The sequence below is a fragment of the Oratosquilla oratoria genome, chromosome 1 (genome assembly GCF_046742065.1).
Source record: "Oratosquilla oratoria isolate Oo_2021 chromosome 1, ASM4674206v1, whole genome shotgun sequence".
Classification (NCBI taxonomy): domain Eukaryota; kingdom Metazoa; phylum Arthropoda; class Malacostraca; order Stomatopoda; family Squillidae; genus Oratosquilla; species Oratosquilla oratoria.
In genome coordinates this window covers 103,967,312-103,977,311 of record NC_134777.1, presented here as the reverse complement: position 1 = coordinate 103,977,311, position 10,000 = coordinate 103,967,312, and positions in this window count along the sequence as shown.

The following is a 10,000-nucleotide window of genomic DNA, read 5'->3' as shown; positions in this document are numbered from 1 at the left end:
ATGATGATTTTCCTAAAACATAAAACTTGGAATTAAAATCAAATCGAACTTGAATACTTTTTTATATCTAAATGAATTAATATAATTTATGAAAAATAATCTTATTTCAATTCTTTTATGAAAATGATTGAAAAAAAATTGTTTCCACAAAGCCTGGAGTTCCCTGATTTTTTTTTTTTTTCAATGATAAAAAGCATTCTAAATATTTTGTTTTCAAATTCTGAAGCTTCTTGAAGAAATGAAAGTTTTGTTGTTTATTTAGAAAGATATATGACATCTATCTAAAGATCTTCGTTTCGCCAAATCCTGAAGTTACCCTGAAGTGGGTCAACGTCAGTACGTGTTTCTAGATCCAAGTCCTTTGCAACATTTAGGTGGGGGATTGTCTGTCGAAAGAATAGCGACCCTCCTATGTTTTGGAAAGAGCTGCGTGCAAGCGTGCACACACACGCACACACACACACACACACACACACACACACACACACACACACACACACACATATATATATATATATATATATATATATATATATATAGATAGATAGATAGATAAATAGATAGACAGATAGATAGATAGATAGATAAATAGATAGATAGATACACTCTATTAGTGTCTGTGAGTTGTGATATTAACACTGTTCGGGATTTTTTTTTTTCGGAATTAGATGATTTTGATTTATCAGAAATAAAATGGATGTTACTACAATTTAGCCAAAGAATCTTTATTACTTCTATGTTAGTCAGCAGGTTGTAAGTTTTCCAAATGGCCGAATATTTACTAAAAGGACGAACCACAATGACTGGGACTGACGTCCTTGCATATAGGGCAAAGGTTGCAGCTTTTTTTTTTTTTTTTTTTTTTTTTTTTTTTTTTTTAATGGAAATGTAACAGAGATATGGCATAGGTGTTGTTAAATTAAGATATAATTGACTGAAAATTGTTACATGACCGATCTCTTATGCAATAAACGAAGTGGTGTAATAGAAATTGAACTCAAATATATATTGCGATAAATCTGCAGAAATTTTCAAATAAAACAGAAAAAATAGAATAGCATAAGATGAAAAATAATATCATAAAATAGTGAGGTTGAATACAAGAAGAAAAATATAGAATATGAAATTAGAAAATGCCTTTGATAAAGTGAAATTGGACTCAAATTTATATTGCAATAAAAATGCAGAAATTTTCAAATGAAATAGAAAAAATAGAACAGGATAAGATAGATAACCTCATAAAATAGTGAGGTTGAATAGAAGAAGAAAAAAAAACAGAATATAAAATTAGAAAATAACTTCAATAAAATTAAATCCAATATAATGTAGTCTCATAAAATGGTGAAATTAAATAAGAGAAAAATATAAAGATAAAATAGAATACAGCGTGACACAATAAATGGATACGTGCCTCAAATAAAATAAAATAGAATAAAATAAAATAGAATAAGATAAAGCAGTCACATAGAATAAGATCAATGAAGTAAGAAACAAAATTAAATAGAGTAAGATAACATATGATATGAAATTATAAAGTGACATGAAATAAATTAAGACAGACTAGAATAAAATAGAAATTAGAATTATTGACTTATGTGTGTGCGTGTATATGTGTGTGTGTGTGTGAGAGAGAGAGAGAGAGAGAATAGGAGAGAGAAAGATGGAGAGGGAGGGACATATAGACGGAGAGAGAGAGTGAGAGAGAGAGAGAGAGAGAGAGAGAGAGAGAGAGAGAGAGGACAAACGAATACACATAGGCAAACACACAATTAGACACACACACATACACACACACACACACACACACACACACACACACATACACATGAATACAAAGACAAACTCAAAATTAGAAACACACACACGCATACACACACACACACACACACACACACACACACACACACACACACATACACACATGCACATACACACAAAGTCAGAATGCCTGTGTGTGTGTGTGTAGCATACTCGTATGTACATTGTAACAGAGGTACAATTACGTTGATCTTAAGGCCTTAATGTACTTTTTGCATGTCTAATGCACAGTGTGTTCCACAAGATAGGTGGCCAGCAAAGACTCTGTTTGCCACTGGAGATCGTAATTTGGCAAATGATTTATTGGCAAGCACTAGAGAAGCCAACTTCCTAGTATTTCCTTTTCTAGACCGCGTGGGGAGGTGTTAGAATTCTACAAAATATGTGAACATTTTATATCTACCAAATATGCGAAAATTTGTGTTATCGGATTTCTGGAATATGGATGAAGTTATTAGGAGTCTGAAAAATATGTTGAGAGTTGTTAGAATTCTACAAAATATATCAACTTATCAGGGTTCTACAAAATAGGTGAAGAGTTATTGGAATTCTACAAAATAAGTGGAAAATGATAACAGATTTTCTACAAAATATGTGAAGAGCTATTACAGTTCAATAATATGTGAAGTTTTCATAATCTACAAAACATGTGAAGTTATAATGATTCTGCAAATATGGAAAGTCACATATCTACAAAATATGTGAAAAGTCAGAATTGTGCAGAATATGTTAAAAACGACTGTGTAAGTTATAGCCTTCCATTTTGGTATTTATCATAATAACGTCAACGTAAAAGATGCTTTAAATTCTGTTTAATTATTTATCTACTTATCTACTTATCTACCCATTTATTTATTTACTTATTCCGAGGCCCCTTCCAAGCTTGGGCCCACTTCCTAGCCCTCGGTCCCCCTTTCAAAGATTTGAGGTCTCTTACCTACTATTCGGGGCCCCTTCTCAACTTTCGGGGTCCCTTCCCAGCTTTCAGGGACCCTTCCCAGTTTTTGGGGCCTCTTTCCCAGATTTTGGGGCCTCTTTCCCAGATTTTGGGGCTCCTTCCCAGATTTCGGGGCCCCTTTTCAGCTTTCGGGGCCTCTTTCTCGGATTTTGGGGCCCCTTCCCAGCTTTCGAGGCCTCTTTCCCAGATTTTGGGGCCCCTTCCAAGCTTTCGGGGCCCTTTTTCCAGATTTCGGGGCCCCTTTCCCAGATTTCGGTGCCTTTCCCCAGCTTTCATGGTCCCTTTCTAGCCTACAGGGCCCTTCATAGTTAAGGGCCATTTTCTAACCTTTGGGGGTCCTTCCCATCCTTCGGGGCCCTTCTTTTCCCTTAAGACCCCTTCTTATCTAGGGGGCCCATTCTCAACCTAGGGCCCTCTCCGTACCTCTGTGGCTCTGTAGGCTTTGTCTCTGCGTAGGAGGTATAAAGACACTGGGATCGATTCCCAACGTAAGATGCTATTTTGTCCCGAGAGGACCTGAATAAAATAGTCTTGTCTTAGACAGAATCAGATATGTAAAGTTCGCCACAAAATAGGGGTGGGGGGGCTTGGAATAGTCTCCATCGGACAGAGCATTCCGGGGAGGGAACCTACCCCCCATTTAAAACCATTATCCTCCCTCCACCCTCCTCCCTCCTCCCTCGTCCACCCTCCTCCCTCCTCCACCCTCCCTCCTCCCTCCCTCCTCCATAGCACTACATTTATACCTCCCGCATTGCATCAATTACACACTATCCTCATCATCATCATCCTTATCCGTATCCTCATTTTTCTTCCTTTTCCTCCTTTTCTTCCTCCTCCTTTTCCTCCTCTCTTTCTCCTTTCCCTCCTTTCCCTCTTCTTCCAATTCATCCTCCCCTCCATCCTTATCATCATCATCCTTATCGGTATCCTCATTTTTTCTTCCTTTTCTTCCTCCTTTTCTTTCTCCTCCTTTTCCTCCACTTTTTCTCCTTTCCCTCCTCTTCCTCTTCTTCCAATTCATCCTCCCCTCCATCCTTATCATCATCATCATCATCCTTATCCGTATCCTCATTTTTTCCTCCTTTTCCTCCTCCATTTTCTTCCTACTCCTTTTCCTCCTCTTTTTCTCCTTTCCCTCCTCTTCCTCTTCTTCCAATTCATCCTCACCTCTACCCCCTTCCCTTCCTCCTCCATGCTTTCTCCTTATCCTCCGCCCTTCTTCCACCCTTCCTCCAGCACTTCCTCAACCCTTCCTCTTCCTCCTCCTCCTCCTCCACCTCCACCCCCACCCCCACCCCCACCACCGTGACCAATGCGTTGATAAAGCCAACTCTTCCGCGAACTTAACTGACGCAAGCGATTGAAGAGAAAATGGAGTAACGGGCTAATGTGAAATTACACGAAAAAATGGGAAATCCAAGACTCGGAATACGCAATCTTACGCTCAATTACGGAATGGTTCGCTCGCTGGGAAATGTCTCTGTGTGGCCAAAAGAATACATGGAACCGCACACGAGAAACTGTAATCGACTTCTGTTGCCACAAGGTTCGAGGTGGGCCGACAATCCACCTCCCAAACAGAGGGAAGATATGTATTTACACATACACACACGCATGCACACACGCACACACGCGCATACACACATACACACAAACACGCATATACATGCAAACACTATATATGTATGCATGTTTTACTTGTATATCCATACATATAGACACGTTCACACACACACACACACACACACACACACACACACACACACACACACACACACATACACATATGCATTCATACACACACACACGCGCGCGCGCGCGCACGCACACACATGTATAGGTATATGTGTTTATGCTGTATATGTATATGTGTATCACACGTGTATATGTATACTTGTATTTATACAGTGGCCCGTAACCATGCATATACATACATACACATGTATATGTATGTGTGTGGAAGGCGGATAAAGAAGACACGGGTCTTGGTCCGAGTTTATCCCTGACTGGTTTTTACTCAGTGCATTCCACTGAAGAAGCTCAGGACGAAACTGTCATGCCTTCAAACTTCTCCAAGCTAGTAGTAATAGGTACGTTTATTGGCTACTATCATCAATAGTACCACAGTTTCGCTTGGCAATGAATCTTTATGATAATTGTGTTGTAATGGAGGTGATGTCTTGGAGTTTCAAGGGAGCAAATGTATATTTAATTTTACTCTTAAGTAGCTGAGGGGGAGGAGCTTTGTGATGAAGGGGTGGGGCTTTGTGATGAGAGGGCGGGGCTTCGTGTTGAGGGGAGGGGCCTCGTGTTAAGGGGGAGGAGTATCGTGATGAGAGGGTGGGGCCTAGTGTTGAGGAGGGGAGGGTTTCGTACTGAGGGAGGCGGAGCTCCGTGCTAAGGGGGCGGGGTTACATATTGAATGGGCGGGGCATCGTGCTGAGTGGGCGTGGTCTCGCACTTAAGGTGATACATCATCTTCTTTTCCCTACGTACAGCTGGCTTTACTCATAAGCACTACCGTAACTGGTATCTGCAAAGAAGGACTCGTATATTTATGATACACGTAAATTTACTATGTCGTAAAATACTTACGATGTCGTACATCTACGACCCAGAGACTTACGACTCCCGCAGCTTCTAAGAAGACACCAACCGCGGTAATACTGAGTGCTGTCAGGTGAGTTTATTCAGCTGATGGTGACCTCCGGCAGCCGGAAGGTGTAGCCATTTCTTGGAAATCTGGCTCGAGTTCTTGGAAGAGGTTGAGCGGCTGGAAAGCTCTCGGTATCTTCGCTGAAGTGTCCGAGTCACGTGACCCCAGAAGGTTCTTCTTCTTTTTCGTCTTTTTCTTTTTGTTTTTGTTTTGTTTCTGCTTCTTTTTCTGCTGCTGCTTCTTTTTTTTCTGCTTCTGTTTCTTCTTTTTCTTTTTTCTTTATCTTTTTCTTCTTCGTCTTTTTTTTTCTTTTTTTCTGCTTCATCTGATTATTCTTCTGCTGTTGCTTCTTTTTTCTGTTTCTGTTTCTTCTTCTACTTCTTCTTCTTCTTTTTCTTCTTCTTCTGCTTCTTTTTTGTTTTCTTCTTCCTCGTCTTCTTTTTCTTCTTCTTTTCGTCTTCTTTTTCTTCTTCATGTTCTTCTTCCTTTTCTTTTTCTTCCTTCATTTTCTTCTTTTCCTTCGCCTTTTTCTTCTTCTTTTAACGTAATTAACACACAACCGCAACCCTGCTCCCATGTGAGAATGTCGAGACACCCCTACGGACCATAGCCTCGTAGCATTTTTCTACGAGGCTTGCCTCTACTCCATTTCATTTCGGTCTTCTTCCTCCTTCTCCTCCTCCTTCTCCTCTTCCTCCTGAACCATGGTCTATGGTGTATGATCTTGTTTCTTCCTCCATTTTCTTTGTCCCTCTCCTTCTCCTCTCCCCCCGCCCTCTTCCTCCTCCTCCTCCTCTTCCTCCTCTTCCTCCTCTTCCTCCTCTTTCTCCTCCTGAACCATGGTCTATGGAGTATGATCTTGTTTCTTCCTCCATTTTCTTCGTCCCTCTCCTTCTCTTCCCGCTCCTCCTCCTCCTCCTCCTCCTCTTCCTCCTCCTCCTCCTCCTCTTCTTTTCATTTTCTTCCTATTCTTCGTTTCCCTCTTTTCTTGAGTTCATATAATTCTCTTCTTCCTCTCTTTATTTTTTGTTCCTCGTACATTTTTCTTTATTCTCCTCATCTTTTCTTTGTTTTTCCTCATTCTCCTCCTCTTCTTTTTGTTCCTCTTCTTTCTTCTACCCTTCTTCCATTCCTCTTTGTCCTGCCTATCTTCTTCCTACTCTCTTTGTTTGCTTTCTCCTACTCTTTTTCTCCTCTTTCTTTTCCCTCTTATTTCCTATTTTTCTTTATATTCTTCTCTTCTTTATACTTCCTTTTCTTCTTTTTCTTCCTCCTTATCTTATCCCTCTTCTTCCTCCTCTTCCCCTTTTTTCTCTTATTCCTCCTCTCCTCTTTTACCTTTTAGTCTTTCTCTTACTCTTCTTCTGCCTCCTCTTCTTCCTCCTCCTCTTCCTTCTCTTCCTCTTCTTCTTCATCTTTCTCTTCTTCCTCCTATTCTTGTCTACTTCTCCATCTTCCTCCTCTTTATCATCTTCCTCATCTTCCTCCTTCTCCTCCAATTCTTGTTCTACTTCCCCCTCTTCCTCATCTTCCTCCTCTTCCTCCTCCTCTATCTCTTCCTCATCTTCCCCCTCCTCCTCCGCTATCTCTCCCCTCTCTTCTTCCTCTTCCGCCTCTTCCGCTTCCTCTTCTTCCTCCTCCTCTATCTCTTCCTCATCTTCCTCCTCCTCCTCCTCCTCTATCTCTTCCCCCTCTTCCTCCTCTTCCGCCTCTTCCGCTTCCTCTTCTTCCTCCTATTCTTGTCTACCTCTCCATCTTCCTCCTCTTTATCACCTTCCTCATCTTCTTTTTTCTCCTGTTCTTCTTCTACTTTACCCTCTTCCTCATCTTTCTCCTCTTCCTCCCTTTCCGCCTCTTCCGCTTCCTCTTCTTCCTTCTCTTCCTCATCTACCTCCTCTCCCTCCTCCTCTCCCTCTTCTTCTTTTTCCTGTTCTTCCTATTCTAGTTCTAACTCTTCTCTCCCCCTCCCCTCCTTCCTCTCCCTCCTCTCCTTCCTTTCCCTCCTTACCTTCATCTCCCTCCTCTTCTTCCTCTTTCTACTCTCCCTCCTCTCTTTCCTCTTTCTTATTTCCTTCCTCTCCCTCATCTCCATCCTCTCCATCCTCTCTTTCCTCTTCTTCCTCATCCTACTGCCCCTACTCTCCTTCCTCTCCTTGCTCTTCTTCCTCTTCCTACTCTCCTTCCTTTCCCTCATCTCCTTCCTCTCCCTTCTTTCCCTCCCTCCTCTCCTTCCTCTCCCTCCTTCCTGTCCCTCCTCTTCCTCTCCCTCTTCTCCTTCCTCTCCTTCCTCTTCCTCCTCCTCCTCTTCCTGCGGCCGGAGCGTGTCCCAATAACGCTAATGTAATTCCAACTCGGGCGTCACGCGGGCAGCACAATCGCACCATTAATGTAATCAATTCATATCGTCATGGGCTCATTTCCTTGCAGCGTCAGATTCCCTTTAGGGCCTGACACGGACACGAAGGCTCTTGAGGGTGATCGCCCACATCGAGGCCGAGGTCTCAAGAGCCACCTGGACCTCCGGAAGGACTTCCACTTCAAAGGAAGGTCAGAAACTTCCACGGAGGATAAAGATAAAAGATTAAAGAAATTGTTTCCGATAAACACGTGTTAGGGAATTATGTTTACCTTGTGGATAGAAACGTTGGTGATATGTCTGCGATAACGTACGCTGCTACGCATAGTATGTGCACATAAATAGTTATTATTTATTATATATTTTATTTGATAAATGAGTAGCAAACGTTAGCGAAAGTATGTGAACGCTTGATGACAATTTATGAATGTTCACTGCTGTTCTGTCGTCATGTGGATGCCTATACACTTGTGATGAACAAATGCGAGATATAGTGAACAGACCTCCCAGCATATGTTAAAACGGATGAACAAAATTGTGTTCACAATGAAACGTTGTATTAAAAGTCAGAGAGAGTGAGACTTTCATGTAATGTAATTTACCAGCGATTCTATCCTTGTGGAGAATCTCGCACACATAGAGAGAAGAAAAGAGAGAGAGAGAGAGAGAGAGAGAGAGTGGTCTTCATCCCCAGACACCTGGACAGACAGACAGACACGCGTCTTTGGGTGGTCATTTGAGTAATTCCATCAAAGGCTTCCACACTGTTGGCCACGAAATTGGTAAACAGGAGAACTAATAACCTGGAATGACCTCCAATGACTTGCCAGTCTTGTCTCCTGACAAGAAAATTCATCACAAGATGACCTCTGTATCCAAAAAACTCCTTCCGTCTCTTTGAACTTTTTCGTGGAGGTCTTGAAAGAATTGGGGCGTCTTGTTTCCGTATCCTTTGCATTTGACTTAGTAATTGTCACTCGCTTTACGTCAGAGAAGGCTTGTCAGTCACCCTTGCAATCAGTTCTCTCTAAAATCGGCAACACTCCTCTTTTCTTTTTTTATTTTGATGACGATGATGCTCCTGTAAAGAAAGCCGAAGTTAGTTTTCTTTTTTCCAAAGGACCTTAACTTCTTCTTTTTCTTCCTCTTCTCCTTCTTCTCCACTTCCTCCTCCTCCTCCTCCTTCTTCATCTTCTTCCTCTTCTTTTGCTTCTTCTTTCTTCTTCTTCTTCTACATCTTCATCCTTTTCTCCTTCTTCTCCTCTTCCTCCTCCTTCATCTTCATCATCTTTCTCTCCTCCTCCTCCTCCTTCACCTTCTTTTTCTTCTTCATCTTTATCTTTTCCTTTTTCTCTTTCTTCTTGTTCTTCTTCTGCATCTTCTTTTTCTTCTTCTTCTTCGACTTCTACTCAGTTGAATTTCTAAAACATTAAATCAGAAATGTTCACCTTGAGTTTATAACATCCCACTATGGAGAACAGTTCATGATAGAACACGTCTGAGTGCATTTTGAAAGTTCAATAACAACATTTCCTGCAACGAAGCAGATTTTCGAATAAATGTACATTTGACAATAGAAATAGGATATAAAGAATAAATAAAAATAAATGAATAAATAAATATGATTAAATATGAATAAATATATGTAAATATTGCTAAGTATATATAGATAGATATATATAAATAAATATTAAACATGAATCAGTATAAGTAAATATTACTAAATATAAATATATATAAATAAATGTGTATAAATATAGCTAAATATAAGTAAGAATAAAGGAATAGATATAAATAGGTAAATATAGAATTAATATAAGTAAATATAGAGTTAATATAAGTAATTATTACTAAATATAGATATACATAAATAAATGTGTATGAGTATAGCTAAATATAGATATAAATGAATAGTTATAAATAGATAAATATCTAAAAAATAAACATGAATGGAAATATATTACATTAGCAAAATTCTTTAAGATGGATATTCATGAGCTCACACGATGCCGTAGTGTGCCCGATGCGATGCGTTCTTGAATTCAACCCATCGGGTAACCGAAGACCCTCTCGACAGATTATTTCTCGTCCGAAAGCCTTCGCTCAAGAGACATCTCAGCGGTTGCTAACGTTGACGTTCTTGTGCTACGAAAGAAAGAAGGAAGAGGTGTAATGTTTATCAAAGGAGGATCGTGAGGAGTTAAATGTT